The sequence below is a fragment of the Phaethon aethereus genome (assembly GCF_964289735.1).
Source record: "Phaethon aethereus genome assembly, chromosome: 4".
Classification (NCBI taxonomy): Eukaryota; Metazoa; Chordata; class Aves; order Phaethontiformes; family Phaethontidae; genus Phaethon; species Phaethon aethereus.
Window position 1 is genome coordinate 48,173,247 of NC_138578.1, and position 12,873 is coordinate 48,186,119.

Genomic DNA, 12,873 nt, shown 5'->3' on the forward strand with positions numbered 1-12,873 from the left:
TTTTTCTAGGTAGTGTGGGATAAAAAATGTTCAGTTGAAGAGTTTTCTGTTGAAAAAAATGAAGTCTCTTTAAAATAGAAAGGTTTCCCTCAACTGTCAAGCGAGGAACAAGAAATGAGGAGAAGAAATCATTCTGACTTCCTTATTTTATTTTAGTAATAGCAAAATATTTCAGTTTCATTGCTGGATGCACTTTCTTTTCATATCAGAGTTTATTTATGTATTTTATTTATTCTACTGTAGTATTCAGATTCTCAGAATACTTTGGGAAGGGGAGAGAACTTATATACGATGGTGAATTTAGACTGTCTTCCCACTCAGAGTTAAAACTTTTCAACTGTTAGAATTTCCAATGGACTAGAAATGTCATTTTTCAACTAGCCCTGAATATGGCTGGGTTGTTTTACCCTTTTGTTGTCCCACACCAGTTTAAATGGCAGGAGTTACATTGGAGTAAAATACTGCGGTTTCAGTAATACAAAGATCAGTCTTTGGAGCCAATTCAGTAATAGGTTCGTTAACTATTCTCTTGTGCAAATCTGTTTGTACAGTGGAGCATGGATACAAAGAACTCATTTCGGTTGAGTTCTCAGTGATTTGAGGGTAGATTTATGAAAAATATTTCATCTTTTTTTTTCCTTTTTAGAACAACTTTTAAGTGAAAAGAGGAAATCTTTGAAAAATACTGCATTCCAAAAATTGGCAATCACCGCTCTGGCACATATTAAAGCATTTGGACCTGTTTCTTTCCATGGCTTTTTTCCACAGTCTAAATCACACTGATATCAGATCCAGAAGTAGTTTACTTTTTTGATTTAGTCTGCACGTTAATTAATCTAGAATTTATTTTATTTAGTCTCCGCTTTGCCTGAAGAAGGAAATGACTGACATACAGGAAATACTTTTTTACAGTGAAAATTGTATGTACTAACTTGAATTATTTAGGATATCATCTATAACCTCTTTTCTGTATTTGTTTACAGACTTTGATTTTTTTAATACCTTTATGGCAAAATGGATTTCTAAATTCCTATTTTGTGAAGCGTTATACTCTGCTGATCAACACTGACACTTTATATTTCAAGAATGTGTACTTTTGCACAGTACTGTTACTAAATTCCATACTAACTGCTATCTGTTATCAAAGGTCTAAAAACTGGCTGAATAAAAAAGATACTAACAGAGCATTCACAAAAAGGATTGCAAACACACGCATGCTAAAAAACCAGTGGAGCCATGTGAAGCTAGAAGTCCTCCACATTAGATTTTATAATGAAATTACAATATTAAACAAGGTATAAGAGTAACCAGCCTAATCAAATTCTGTTGTTAGAAAATTGTGAGTTATCTGAGCTGGAAACTATTAACTATAACTGCATATTATGTATGCATAATATGAACATTTAAACAGATAAATCTTAAAAGTTGAACTAATTATATGCATATTAGCATTTTGGACGTGATACTTCCCCGCTAGCCTATACAACATTATTTTTGTGCAGCAGTTTCCATTCTGCTTTCACAGAGAGCTAAGCCAGGTGCACAGAGAGCATCTTCTCTGGACCTAAGTTTTTGAAGTCTCAGAAGTGTAGCAGGTCAGACCCGCCCCCAGCCTGCAACCCCAGGTCTCCGTCAAAGCCCTGGCATGCCACTAGTTGCCAGCCAGGTTTTAAATTCAGATGGAAATGGGTAAAAAGCTCACCCTTAATTGCAAGTTTGATGATGTTCAAGGGGGCAAACTATTCCAGAGAAAAACCTGCTAGTACTCATGGTGCTTAATCTGACCAGAAGTGTAAGGCAGCTCTCTGAGAAGGTCCCAAGCGTCTTGCTCAGCCCCACTTCTTCTGAATCATCTCACTGTCCTGAGTCACCCCCTGGGAGCCACCAGAACCTGAGCACATGCCTGAAGGTCTGTCACGACCTCACTGCTCTCATTCAGCTTGCTCCACAATGACTTTATCTTTAGGGACATTATGGGGAAGTCCTTTGGTTGAATCACTGGCCTGCTGCCCTGCCAGCCTCCAGCTGCTTTGTGCTCCTCAGGTTGCTCAAGGAACTGGTAGAGGCTGCTCTGCAATGGAGGATCCCTCCAGGGCAAGACAATGGTCTTAGCTGCCTGGGCAATACCTGCTGAGGTTGGGCTGCGCTACCAAGGTTGCAGTCTACATGCGCACTGGTGGGCTTGGCACCAACAGCCACATAGTCCTTAGAGGTGATTTAGGACAAATGCTGATGCAGAAGCTCCTCTGTAAAGAGGCAACTATCCCTCCATCTCACAGCCCCCCTGGAAGGTGCAGGCTGCACATGCTCTCCTTTGACCTCCTCTATCCCCTTCAGTTGAACTTGGATAACTTTCCTCCCTCAGCTATGAATTAACTCCAATAGCCTCTGTTTCTTATCTCTTTCCTGCCTTTTCTCCTCTAGCCTTCCTCTCCTTTTAGGAGCTAGATCAGCAGGCAGAGATCTGATCCAGACTCACATGCCTCCTCCTCCTTCCTGCAAATTCACTGCCTTTCTTCCATGTCTCTCTTGCTCTCCAGACCTTGCCCTCCTACTATCCTTACTTTCTTACTTTGTCTCTTGCTCCTTCCCATGTCTCCCATCATTTCTCTAAGGCATGTTTGGCTTCCCTGCCTGTTCCTTTCCCAGTGGTGCATTTCTTCTCAGTCCCCTCTTGTATCTCTTGACAGTCCATCCAGTGTTTCCCCAGGCATTTCATGCCCTGAGCTCATTTGTCTTCTTCCCCTCCTCCCTTTCCGCTCAATTCTCGTCTCCCAGGGAATGCAGCAGAAATCAGAGAGAGTGACATTAGCAAGCAGAGCCCTTACAAGTTTACTTTGCTCCCACAGTTAAATTAATGAGCTTTCCAGCCGTTCTGGAAAGGTGGTGAAATTGTGCAGAATGTGAAATCCTTATGATAATTTATGGACTAGAGACAATTGCAGGTAAAAATACATTTTCACTGCTTGCTGCAGAGTATCACCCTTTGCATATTACACCTTTATTAACAATGCATTCAGTGCTGTGGTTTCCTTAAAACTGTGTGATGCAGAGTTAAGATACAACCTCTGGCTTGGACGTGTTTAGTTTCCCCATGTACCAGGCACATCATCTGTAACTGTCGGCATTTGGCAACAGGGAACAGATGATATTTTGCAGTTTTCCTCTTGCTTCATCTTAATGCATTGCTTGTGGAGTCTGACTTGGAAATACTGAGAACTGGCTTGTAAAAAGTCTCTGGAACTTCTACTGAAAGCTTTCATTTAGATAAAAGCAAATACTTAATTTTGATCAGATACAAATTATCCCCCAGTAGTAATGTCAGTTCACTTGCACTTTTACTGTATATTAAGATGTTTTCATAATTAATATTTCTATACTATTTCCTGTAACGTTTATGGGGGTTTATTTTCCTATAACATTTATATTTCTATTTATGTTCATTTTTTGTCACATTTATATTTCAGTAATCTGACTATCTAAAAGTGCCCAGTCTTCTTTTTTTCTTGAATTTTGGGGCTTTTATCTTAATTCTGTTTCCTTAGAAATACCAGAACTTTGTACAAAATTGTAATCTGCATTTTTTATCACCTCTAAACTGTACTCTCTGAACGTCCTTGGTATTGTAGTACTTCGTAGATATTTTTATTCCTTTGCTATCAACAACCTTGTATACCTTCTGCTTTTACTGCTGCTGCTGCTTGCTTCATTGGTCTAAAATGTAGTGGCTGTGAAGTAACTAGCCACACTCATCAGAACAGTTTTGTTCAGTTGATTGTCATATTCTTGCGTTGACTTTGTGGCATCACGTGAGCCCTTGATTGCAAACCATGACTTACAAGTGCAGTGTCTTTAATCTCCCCATATTATATTTACTGAAGCAACAAAAGACATACTCTCTTTATTCTTAACCATCTCTGAACTGTCTTTTGGGGAACATTTTTGAGATACCCAGTCCTTTCATAGGTGCCTCTGTATTCCTCCCCTAACGCACGTTTCTGGGACTAGCTCGTTCTCTCTTAGTCAAGATTTGGTGCTTCTCCTCTCAACAGGGCACAAATTGAAACTCTCGTAGGCATCACCCTGTCTCCCTGTTTCATGTAGACCTGTGGAGGCAAGGCTGGCCAAAAAGCAATTAAAACTTTTCCCTCTATTCAAAAAAGCTCAGTATTCCCCTATCCCAAAGAGAATTTATAGGGGAAAATCATCTAGCTGACATGTTCGATTTGTGCATAGCCACAAGTTGAAGAATGTCGTATGTTTTTTAAACTTTCCCCTAGTTACATCAATACTACACAGATATGTAACCGTGTTTCACGCAACAGCAATTTCCAAGGAGAGCTTTGCGACGGTTGTGCTTGCTGTCTGTACTTACCATGTTTCTTTCGATAAATTGTTCAAGGCTGCTGGGTTTTTTTCAGTTTCCTTGTATAGAGAATAGAGGTTGTGATCTCACAATTTTCTAAACTGGAACTGTAACTCAACTTTACAGTAAATTTCATAATTATAATATAACATGCCGTTATATACGTTAGTCTTGTAAGACTTCTGCTGACAGTGGAGCACACAAACTTGCTGTTTCAGACTCATTCTGCTTAATAAAAAAGCAGACATGTTAAAAATAATCCATTAATAGATATCATTAGATATCAATGTGTCCCCTAATTGCTCTGATATCAATAGTATGTCTGACATTTACCCATTTCTTGGTTCTTGAATCTTTACTGATCCTTGTCCTTAGAACTAAGCTAAGTACTAACAACAGAACTGAGAAACCATGAAATAGGTAATAATATCAAAATAGCAATGCTGAAGACACGTATCAACATTGTTACATCTTACGTGTATGAGAAAGGAAGAAGTGCTTTGATTTCTGTCAAGGACATCAGCGTGTGATGTCTCTGTGGTTTTGGAAAGCACTTAGAAGTAAAGACGGTTCAGCAAAAAACTAGTATTGTTCCTATTAATGACATGAATGTCCTGCACTGTCAACCCAGTCAGCTCTGCTCAGGCTCCTGAAAGTATCTGTTTCACTTCTGGCTTTATCAGAGACTTAATAGTACCATTTGTTCAGTTATTGACATGTTAATATTCTTGTTCCATGTTAATTTTCTTTGTCAAACAGGAGTCAGGGAGGCTATAGCCAAGCTAGCTCGCTCTCCTTTACACCCACTTCTCAAGGAACCTGGTGCAGTGAGGGTGGAAGGAAAGGGCAGCTCCAGACTTCACTTGAAATGGCGGCTCTCTGTTTGCAGTCATGATGTATTCAAACACACAGTCCTCATTTTCAAGATTCATGGAGAGATTTGGTCTTCCTTAATGTCATTGTTATGTTACTCATCCTCCCCTCAGCACCACAGTTGTTCTTGTCTTTGACCATTTTTTCCAATTCTTTTACACCTTGTGTCCATCTGTCCTCTTTTCCTTCATGGGTTTCCTGAACAGGAATGGCATCAATCCTTCAGTTCTGTCTTCCTCCCATTCCTGCACAGGAGCCACTGCTACAACACCTCCGAGAAGCACTCACATCTGCTACAACAGAGAGTAATTATTTGGGGGTTTTAGCCTGTCTTCCAAAGGAGGCCATATTTCCGCAGTCATAAGGCTAATGCCTGTCGGAAAACAATTCTGAATTTATTAATCTGAGTTTACCACTTATTAACATAATTTCAACTTACTATAGTAATCAGATTGCTACAGTTCTCATGAAAACGGGTATTTGGCTAGAGGAGGGTGTCCCCAAGGAGGGCAGACAGATCAGCTCTTCAGGGAGCCTACAAGGCACATGTAGTTGCAAGTCCTACCCAATTCCCACCGACGAGGGGAGAGTCTGTCACTTTTGAAGCCTGCTTTGGCTGGGTACCAGACTCTTGCTCTGAAGGAACAAGGATGTTATTCTAAATTAACTTTAGAACCTGAATCTAGTAATACTTTTTTACCATCTTGGTATTCCACTGTCCTACAGAAAAAAAAAAAAATACACCCATATAATTTTGCTTTCCTGTTGCTAAATATTCTTTTCAGACCTAATGCAATTTAGTAAGTTCATTACGTCCACTTTCTGTGACCCTGTAAAAACACTCCTATAGAGTTTCTACCTTTCAAGACGAGAAAGAAAAAAAGAAAAAGGAATTAAGTGGAAAAAAGCAGCATTACAACTTACTCTGTGAACAAAATGTCTGGCCAAACAGACCAACCTTACATCCTTTTTTCAGAGCACTCAGCTCTGATAGTGTAAGCAGACCTTACAGCAAAGGACAATCTGTCATACAAAGTATATATACACCAGCATTTCTTTTATTTGAAAGACCATACTCTGGTATTTATATCGACAAGACACACAGTTTATTTGTACAACAATAGATGAGCTAAGGAGGCGGGGGAAGTGACACAGAAACAAACCAGCAGCCTCAGGGAGCCCTGAGATTAAAGACACCGCACCCGGGAAGCTGCCATGGGGCAGGAGCTGCCTCTGCACACCCCGGCAAAAACCGGAGTCCGGCCCCTGCGGGGCTTGCGCGCAGTGAATTCCCATTAGAGGGAAGTTGAAAAGCGGGGGGATGAGTGTTGAGGTCTTCTAGATAAAAGCCTGACTACTGTAATTTAGTCTCATCTTCGTAAGGACAACCCCCCCTTCAGTCGGTCTCAAATTGGCTTCACTCAGTTCCGAAGGGTACGCAGTACACCCCCAGCTCTGGGAAGCTGCTCCATCCCCAGATAACACCTCTCACTTTAGCCACACCGCCTCCATCCCACTGCTGCTGGTGCACCCCTTCCCCCTTGTGCATACTCCCCAGTTTTTCTTCCAGCTTTTTTCAGAAAGCACCATTGTCATTAACGCTACTTAGTAGTGCAGGTTCCTGTGCATGTAATGTGTGTGTCAGAAATGCGAGTTACGAAAGAATTCTTGGTTTTGTGAATCCTTACGAGAATATACATGGCAGGTGCTTATTGCAGCAAACAGCACAGTGTGGGAGGATTGCAACACCATACAGCAATGAGTGAAAAGTTTGGCAGTCTTCTGGTAAAAAAAGTAAAGCAGCAGTCCAGCATGATAAGTTAATGTATTTCTTCTTTCACTGCAAAGCACCGCTCCCCCTAAATACCTGCCTCTGGAAGTCATTTTGGATTAGGCCGTGAAGGTGGTCAGTCTTACTGTGGCACAAGCACTGAACTTGTGCTTGTTTGCCCAGTTTTGCAATGAAGTGGAAAATGAGCATAAAAACTTCTCCATACGGAAGTAAGCAAGCTATTGCGAGGGAAGGTGTTGATCCATTTCTTTGAGCTCCCTTTCCAACAGACACATTTCCTGCAGTAATTTTCATTTAGAGTGTGCCTGTTGTTTTGCAGATGAGTTATGGCTGTCATGAATGGCCTATTTAAGTGAATTGTTCACGTCTGGTGTGCTGAATGCCAGTTTACAAAAAAAGACTGAAAACTATCCTTTTAACATTATGACAAAATAGACACACGAAAAAAGCCTCAAAGGCTACAGTTATAACAGGAGAGGGTGAAAAGAGAAATTGTCAATCACCTTCCAGCTGAAGAAATCTCTTCATTAAACTTGGGCTGAAAAATTTGTCCGGACCACGTTGCTAAGATAAAAGACCATTACCTAAATTATTTAACCAGCTGTGCAAACAGTTGCATAAGACTTTCCCAGATGAAAACGGGATAAAGACCCTTTCTCCATGGAAGGCGGCCATCAGATAAAGGAACAGGAAAAGCAGACCAGCTGCTCGAATTTAAGCTTCAGTTGTCTGACACTTTGGTTGACAATGACAGAGAAATTTAGCTGATACTAATACTTTTAATGCCCTTCCAGTCTCTGTGGTTTTGTGAGTTTGCATTTTCTGCCCAAATTCCATTAAAAAACAAAAAGTAGCTGTCCAGAATTGGACTTTGGGCTGCAGTTTACTTTAGCTCCTTCCTAGAATCACTCCTGGACCTATTTTCTGTAATCCTATTCATCCACTGTTTTCTCAGAGCTAGGCACAGCAGAAAGGAAAAGGAAAGGAGAGGGAGAGGGAAAAGGAGTAGAGAAGGAAGGAAAGGGAAAATATTCATATATTCTGTAAGACTGGAAAGAATATTGAATTTTTTTCTCATGCTTAACAGTATTTCAGATAAAAACAAAGGAAAAACGCTGCCCTCCTTAGACAATAGTCAAGTTTTAAAAAAAAATCAATCCACTTGTCATAATTTACGAGCCTGCTAACATACATCAAATTGTCATTTATGACACACTTGCTTCCTTCTTGTTAAGCAAAACAAAACAATATTAGCAAGACATACAGCTGTCTTATTGTTTATGGTTCCATTTTAAAAAATATATATCTGTTCTATCTCAAAAGGAAGTTATAGTTTAATATTTTGGGATGCCTGATACATTTGTACTGTGAATTCACAAGCAAGATGCTAAACCTTCTACGATGACAGACATACTGTGTGGAAGTAAAGGAATATTTGCATATGGTATTTCAGTTAATATTTTTTAAAAGGCAGGTTATAAATGAGTAGTTATGGATCCACTGAAGTGTGTATTTTGATGACACTGAAGAAGAAATGCCAAAAAAAGGGATGCCAAAAATCATTTGTCTATCTATGCATCTGTAAATTATTTTCACTTTTTTCATTTCTAACAGGCTCATTCAGTCACTCTTCAGCCAAATAAAAAGCAAAAATACATATCAAAATGAGGAAAGCAACGTAGTAATGGAGTAAAGGGGAAAATTAACAAATCTCATTATGTTGAAGTTGAGAGTCTTTTCCTCTCTTTAAACAACCCATGTAATGGTTAAAGATGGTGAGAACTAAGATGGTGAGAACTAGAGCTCCCACGAAGTTGCTGTGCCCTATTTTAAACCAGTGGAGGACAGGAGAGCTCCATAAGGGTGATGAAATGATAAATAGTGATGATATATAAACTATGGGTTTGTTTCTTTTTGATCAGCAAGATAACTATTTTGTTACTGGGTTGGCAATGCAGTGATGCCCTATCAAGGTGACTTCACTGTAGTTTTCCAACTGTGAATTCACTACTTGGGAGGGACTAAACTTGCATCATGCTACAGGAGGCTGAATACAAGTGAAAGAATGTATTTGCAAACTGACACTCTTTAATGTTAAAGACAACAGTCTATGTAAATGCAAACTTAATGGCCTCAACAAGCTGAAGGAGACATTTCATTGCCAGGTTAGGGCAGATTTTTCAGTACGTGTCAGCATGGTGAGCACACACCTAAAACAACAGCATGCTGCACTTCTGAAAGTCAACTTTGACCCTTCTGTTCTCACCTGCCAAGAAGCAGCACCTCGGTATATAAGGCTTCCGACAAATAGTTTGAAACCAGTAAGGCAATGTTCCATACATTTTTTAGCCACTCTTGATAATTCAAGATGTATAGAGGAAATGCCTGATATGTGTTGAGTGAGAATGTAACAGTACTTTTCATTTTACTATCAAAATTATACATGTCTCTATTATTAAGGGCATTCATGCCTCATTTCTTTATTACAGTATCCCAACTAATAGTATAATCTGTAACCAGTCTTTAAAGAAATACAAAATACACATTTGCACTGTATGTCTTGTTATATGAAATGTGCAGGAATTGGCGTGCCTTGCTCTTCAACCCGACATGTTTACAATAAGAAAAAAAAAATTACAGAATTTATTTTGTTAAGGGAGTATGCCACAGAGGTCTATGTAAAAACAGTATCAGTCATAAACTTTGCAATTGGCTTTGGCAGCAACCTTTACTATACGCCTCATTTCTACAGCTTCCTATTTTATGTTGAAGTAACTTGTGATATAAAACATTAATAATTCTCTGCAAGTTGGGGTTGAACTAAATGTACTGCAAACTAAGATACGATGCACATCATAAGAAACAAGTCAGAAATAAAGAAAGTAGGGCATTTCCATCTGTGACAAGGCTTACCAGGAAGTTATCGCTGCAAAGTAAGTGTCCTACATAGGGTAGAACAGAAAATGGTCTGGGAAGGAATGTAATTAAAACTAAAGGAGATGAACAATGGAAGAGAGACTTCCAGCAGGTGAAGAGCAAAAAGGTCAAGAATCTGGGAAGCTGATAATCATTATCTCTGAGAAACTCTCACTGCAGAAGGGGAAAACTATCTGGCAGTGACAGATCATCCTAAAGAAGAAAAAGAATTCGATCTAAGGGGAACTTCAGCTAGCGGTGGTGGCAGCTGCCCCTGCTGCTGTCTTCTGTAGTTACTGACCAAATATGAAGATCATTATGTTAATGCAAAAGGAAATGAGTTAATGGGATTAATGCACACAAGATCACGCCCAGTGAGCAAGTTTCTGGTTTAGATTCTTGAAAAGTTTATGTGCAGCTTGCTCTTGAAGAATTGAAGAGGTTGGTTGAATAGCTTTGCTGTGGAGCCTGAAGAAAGGTGAGGGCTCCACGGTAACATGTGTGCCAGAGCTTGTCTTTGGATGAAAAGATGAAAGAGGCTGTGAAATGCCAAATAGGTGCTCGCCCTCTATACTTTAGATGTCACTCCTTCTAGGGCAATTTCAATATTAGAACAGTAGGCAGATAAAAGAAATGTCTTAGTCTAAAACGGACAATCTTGGATTAATAAATTCACCTTGGCAGCAGAATGCAAGGATACTTGGATGTAGTAAGAAAAATGGCACAGGAATGCCCAAAGGTATGAGTGATGTTGCTATGCTGAGCATTGATAAGGCTTTCATTGTGGGCAAAAAGATATCGAGTACAAAATAAGTTTAGTATTCGATGTGCTGTGAACAAAATGAAGGACACACATTGCAATCCGTCATAAAATGGAATATGTAATAAATTGTAGAAAGACCTGTTTCCCCTCTTTGTTTTTGTTCCTGGCTATACAAGTATGAGAAATCCTATTCTTCCCTTTCACGTCTCAGTCACATTTTCTTCTTGCACTAGGACGCCTGAACCAAGCAATCATGGCTTTTAAGATTCTTCCCGCTTTAAAGTCATGTTTTTAAGAACGTGAACATGTAGCATGATTTTTTTTTTCTGATCTTTGAACTGTAATAATATTAGCTGCTTATCTCGGTCTCATGATATGCTTTCATGTATTTGTGAAAGAAGAGACCAGTTCAGGAACTATAGGCACAGAGTCAAAAAATAAGCAAGAATGCATAAAACAAGAATAGCGATGTTCAGCGCTGCATACTGCAGTAAAGCCACACACCACTGATGTGTAGCATTTTCTAATTCAAGTAGTATACTGAAAAATATGATAAGTAATTTCTCACAAATACTGTGATTCAAAGGGTAAAAAGTTCTTACAGGGAAATCTTACCTTCTGCGGCTTTAGTAAGTATTGTTTGAAATAAAGACTGACTGACTGACTTGGCTACTGGAATCAAAGGACGCAAGTAATTCCCAACAAAATAATTTGATACCATTTTCAAACACAAAGCGGAAAATAGAAAAGGACACTAATTGGACAATATACGTTCCCCTGGGAGTTGAAAAGGGAAGTTGGGCATGAAAAGAAAATAAGTTTATGGAACTGAGGAATGAGAGTGAAGGTCATGAATAGGCTAGCAGTCACATTCATGCACAAGGAACATTGGTGTGTTTGTTTTGGTTTCCTGCATAAATGCACTGTCTCAGCTTGCCAAGTCCAGTCTGTGAAAAAGAGACAAAATTAGGGCTAGAAACAGACTGGAAGAAACCCCATTATCTTGAAATGTACTTAACTTCAAAAAATAATTTTCCCCACTTGATTTCCCTGGCTTGCAGTATGGTTTCTGATTTTTAAACATTCTTTTTCCTGTTGCTAAGTGAAAGTCTCATATAAACAAAGGAAATCAACTGTGTTAAAAGGATGGAAATGACTGTATGCAAAAAGCTGTCAAATCTACAGAGTAAGCAAACTGGAAAAAAACATTTCTTAACCTAATCCTTTCAGTTACAGCAATGCTGTGCAGTATTCATGCTGTTCAGAGAAAGTTAGTGTGTCGTGGGTTAAAACTGTTTGGAATTAATTCTCTCAATTTAAGAAGACGACTGTCTGTAGCCTCAGTGATATGCTTGGGGCTTTTTTGGTTGGTTTTTTTTTTGTATTGTTTTGTTTTGCGTTTCTTTCCCAGAAGGAGCAATTTTTATTATAATTGTAAGCATGAAGTGTCTAGTGCACTGTGAGGACCTGCAGGGTCATGTTCTAGTTACTTAAGAGACTAAAGCTTCTTTCAGCTTCCCCACTACATGGTGGTGGGAGAGGGATGTAAAATTCCTGAGGGCATACAGGTCACATGTGGGCCTGGACTCACCCTTTGGATGCTTGTTTCCCTCCTTTGCAGATACAGGCAGGCTTCTAAATGAGCCTCAGCTGAACACCTAGGCTGACAAATCCAGGCTGTAGTACTGGAAGAGCTAATCTTAAAAGCAGTTTTATGACCTGAAGCTCCCATAATGCTTTACCTCTCTATGCTGTGACCACAGTGCATGTCTGGATGTCAGCATGGTCTCGGGTCTTGTACCAATGGAGTATACCTAACATAGCATAGGAAAAGACATGGCTTAGATGTCACAGGTCTGCTTCAATTACAGAAATTGTATCTACCTATTTAAAGAAATGTCAGTAGAGCCAGAAAAAAATGCATCTCCTGCATGGCTTATGCCACAATTCTCAAACTATGATCTGCAGGCAGTTAAGGAGTTATATGTGCTAGCTGTTCTGCTTTCCAGCTACAAGGAGCTTAAGTAGATTAGATACTCCCTCAGATTCTTTCTCTTAATAATACAAGGGATGTTAAGCACTCAGGAACAGGAGGGCAGGTGGTCTGCATAATCACTGAATAGGAAAGGCCCAAGAGATGCTCTTATTAAGATACCCTTTTTT

The 12,873-nt window shown here is 39.5% G+C and overlaps 1 protein-coding gene across 7 annotated transcripts in view; it reads left to right on the top strand.

Moving 5' to 3' along the window:
* TENM3 (teneurin transmembrane protein 3) overlaps positions 1 to 12,873 on the top strand; it is a gene marked incomplete at both ends in the record, with an annotated part of 320,770 nt that overhangs the window by 290,371 nt on the left and 17,526 nt on the right. The window lies entirely within an intron of this gene.